Raw genomic sequence first — 4,693 nt, forward strand, 5'->3', positions numbered from 1 at the left:
CGCCTTCATCCTCAATCAATCAATTCAGGTGACTTGATTATGTAGTGGAGCTGACATCTATTCAATGTAGCCGCCTTCATCCTCAATCAATCAATTCAGGTAACTTGATTATGTAGTGGAGCTGACATCTATTCAATGTAGCCGCCTTCATCCTCAATCAATCAATTCAGGTAACTTGATTATGTAGTGGAGCTGACATCTATTCAATGTATCCGCCTTCATCCTCAATCAATCAATTCAGGTAACTTGATTATGTAGTGGAGCTGACATCTATTCAATGTATCCGCCTTCATCCTCAATCAATCAATTCAGGTGACTTGATTATGTAGTGGAGCTGACATCTATTCAATGTAGCCGCCTTCATCCTCAATCAATCAATTCAGGTAACTTGATTATGTAGTGGAGCTGACATCTATTCAATGTAGCCGCCTTCATCCTCAATCAATCAATTCAGGTAACTTGATTATGTAGTAGAGCTGACATCTATTCAATGTAGCCGCCTTCAGCCTCAATCAATCAATTCAGGTAACTTGATTATGTAGTGGAGCTGACATCTATTCAATGTAGCCGCCTTCAGCCTCAATCAATCAATTCAGGTAACTTGATTATGTAGTAGAGCTGACATCTATTCAATGTAGCCGCCTTCAGCCTCAATCAATCAATTCAGGTAACTTGATTATGTAGTGGAGCTGACATCTATTCAATGTAGCCGCCTTCAGCCTCAATCAATCAATTCAGGTAACTTGATTATGTAGTAGAGCTGACATCTATTCAATGTAGCCGCCTTCAGCCTCAATCAATCAATTCAGGTAACTTGATTATGTAGTAGAGCTGACATCTATTCAATGTAGCCGCCTTCAGCCTCAATCAATCAATTCAGGTAACTTGATTATGTAGTGGAGCTGACATCTATTCAATGTAGCCGCCTTCAGCCTCAATCAATCAATTCAGGTAACTTGATTATGTAGTGGAAGCTGACATCTATTCAATGTAGCCGCCTTCAGCCTCAATCAATCAATTCAGGTAACTTGATTATGTAGTGGAGCTGACATCTATTCAATGTAGCCGCCTTCAGCCTCAATCAATCAATTCAGGTAACTTGATTATGTAGTAGAGCTGACATCTATTCAATGTAGCCGCCTTCAGCCTCAATCAATCAATTCAGGTAACTTGATTATGTAGTGGAGCTGACATCTATTCAATGTAGCCGCCTTCAGCCTCAATCAATCAATTCAGGTAACTTGATTATGTAGTAGAGCTGACATCTATTCAATGTAGCCGCCTTCAGCCTCAATCAATCAATTCAGGTAACTTGATTATGTAGTGGAGCTGACATCTATTCAATGTAGCCGCCTTCAGCCTCAATCAATCAATTCAGGTAACTTGATTATGTAGTGGAGCTGACATCTATTCAATGTAGCCGCCTTCAGCCTCAATCAATCAATTCAGGTAACTTGATTATGTAGTAGAGCTGACATCTATTCAATGTAGCCGCCTTCAGCCTCAATCAATCAATTCAGGTAACTTGATTATGTAGTGGAGCTGACATCTATTCAATGTAGCCGCCTTCAGCCTCAATCAATCAATTCAGGTAACTTGATTATGTAGTAGAGCTGACATCTATTCAATGTAGCCGCCTTCAGCCTCAATCAATCAATTCAGGTAACTTGATTATGTAGTAGAGCTGACATCTATTCAATGTAGCCGCCTTCAGCCTCAATCAATCAATTCAGGTAACTTGATTATGTAGTGGAGCTGACATCTATTCAATGTAGCCGCCTTCAGCCTCAATCAATCAATTCAGGTAACTTGATTATGTAGTGGAGCTGACATCTATTCAATGTAGCCGCCTTCAGCCTCAATCAATCAATTCAGGTAACTTGATTATGTAGTAGAGCTGACATCTATTCAATGTAGCCGCCTTCAGCCTCAATCAATCAATTCAGGTAACTTGATTATGTAGTGGAGCTGACATCTATTCAATGTAGCCGCCTTCAGCCTCAATCAATCAATTCAGGTAACTTGATTATGTAGTAGAGCTGACATCTATTCAATGTAGCCGCCTTCAGCCTCAATCAATCAATTCAGGTAACTTGATTATGTAGTAGAGCTGACATCTATTCAATGTAGCCGCCTTCAGCCTCAATCAATCAATTCAGGTAACTTGATTATGTAGTGGAGCTGACATCTATTCAATGTAGCCGCCTTCAGCCTCAATCAATCAATTCAGGTAACTTGATTATGTAGTAGAGCTGACATCTATTCAATGTAGCCGCCTTCAGCCTCAATCAATCAATTCAGGTAACTTGATTATGTAGTGGAGCTGACATCTATTCAATGTAGCCGCCTTCAGCCTCAATCAATCAATTCAGGTAACTTGATTATGTAGTAGAGCTGACATCTATTCAATGTAGCCGCCTTCAGCCTCAATCAATCAATTCAGGTAACTTGATTATGTAGTGGAGCTGACATCTATTCAATGTAGCCGCCTTCAGCCTCAATCAATCAATTCAGGTAACTTGATTATGTAGTAGAGCTGACATCTATTCAATGTAGCCGCCTTCAGCCTCAATCAATCAATTCAGGTAACTTGATTATGTAGTAGAGCTGACATCTATTCAATGTAGCCGCCTTCAGCCTCAATCAATCAATTCAGGTAACTTGATTATGTAGTGGAGCTGACATCTATTCAATGTAGCCGCCTTCAGCCTCAATCAATCAATTCAGGTAACTTGATTATGTAGTAGAGCTGACATCTATTCAATGTAGCCGCCTTCAGCCTCAATCAATCAATTCAGGTAACTTGATTATGTAGTAGAGCTGACATCTATTCAATGTAGCCGCCTTCAGCCTCAATCAATCAATTCAGGTAACTTGATTATGTAGTGGAGCTGACATCTATTCAATGTAGCCGCCTTCAGCCTCAATCAATCAATTCAGGTAACTTGATTATGTAGTGGAGCTGACATCTATTCAATGTAGCCGCCTTCAGCCTCAATCAATCAATTCAGGTAACTTGATTATGTAGTGGAGCTGACATCTATTCAATGTAGCCGCCTTCAGCCTCAATCAATCAATTCAGGTAACTTGATTATGTAGTAGGAGCTGACATCTATTCAATGTAGCCGCCTTCAGCCTCAATCAATCAATTCAGGTAACTTGATTATGTAGTGGAGCTGACATCTATTCAATGTAGCCGCCTTCAGCCTCAATCAATCAATTCAGGTAACTTGATTATGTAGTGGAGCTGACATCTATTCAATGTAGCCGCCTTCAGCCTCAATCAATCAATTCAGGTAACTTGATTATGTAGTGGAGCTGACATCTATTCAATGTAGCCGCCTTCAGCCTCAATCAATCAATTCAGGTAACTTGATTATGTAGTGGAGCTGACATCTATTCAATGTAGCCGCCTTCAGCCTCAATCAATCAATTCAGGTAACTTGATTATGTAGTGGAGCTGACATCTATTCAATGTAGCCGCCTTCAGCCTCAATCAATCAATTCAGGTAACTTGATTATGTAGTGGAGCTGACATCTATTCAATGTAGCCGCCTTCAGCCTCAATCAATCAATTCAGGTAACTTGATTATGTAGTGGAGCTGACATCTATTCAATGTAGCCGCCTTCAGCCTCAATCAATCAATTCAGGTAACTTGATTATGTAGTGGAGCTGACATCTATTCAATGTAGCCGCCTTCAGCCTCAATCAATCAATTCAGGTAACTTGATTATGTAGTAGAGCTGACATCTATTCAATGTAGCCGCCTTCAGCCTCAATCAATCAATTCAGGTAACTTGATTATGTAGTGGAGCTGACATCTATTCAATGTAGCCGCCTTCAGCCTCAATCAATCAATTCAGGTAACTTGATTATGTAGTAGAGCTGACATCTATTCAATGTAGCCGCCTTCAGCCTCAATCAATCAATTCAGGTAACTTGATTATGTAGTGGAGCTGACATCTATTCAATGTAGCCGCCTTCAGCCTCAATCAATCAATTCAGGTAACTTGATTATGTAGTAGAGCTGACATCTATTCAATGTAGCCGCCTTCAGCCTCAATCAATCAATTCAGGTAACTTGATTATGTAGTGGAGCTGACATCTATTCAATGTAGCCGCCTTCAGCCTCAATCAATCAATTCAGGTAACTTGATTATGTAGTAGAGCTGACATCTATTCAATGTAGCCGCCTTCAGCCTCAATCAATCAATTCAGGTAACTTGATTATGTAGTAGAGCTGACATCTATTCAATGTAGCCGCCTTCAGCCTCAATCAATCAATTCAGGTAACTTGATTATGTAGTGGAGCTGACATCTATTCAATGTAGCCGCCTTCAGCCTCAATCAATCAATTCAGGTAACTTGATTATGTAGTAGAGCTGACATCTATTCAATGTAGCCGCCTTCAGCCTCAATCAATCAATTCAGGTAACTTGATTATGTAGTGGAGCTGACATCTATTCAATGTAGCCGCCTTCAGCCTCAATCAATCAATTCAGGTAACTTGATTATGTAGTGGAGCTGACATCTATTCAATGTAGCCGCCTTCAGCCTCAATCAATCAATTCAGGTAACTTGATTATGTAGTAGAGCTGACATCTATTCAATGTAGCCGCCTTCAGCCTCAATCAATCAATTCAGGTAACTTGATTATGTAGTGGAGCTGACATCTATTCAATGTAGCCGCCT

The sequence above is a fragment of the Euprymna scolopes genome, chromosome 39 (assembly GCF_053919585.1).
Source record: "Euprymna scolopes isolate OS-2025 chromosome 39, ASM5391958v1, whole genome shotgun sequence".
NCBI classification, from domain to species: domain Eukaryota; kingdom Metazoa; phylum Mollusca; class Cephalopoda; order Sepiida; family Sepiolidae; genus Euprymna; species Euprymna scolopes.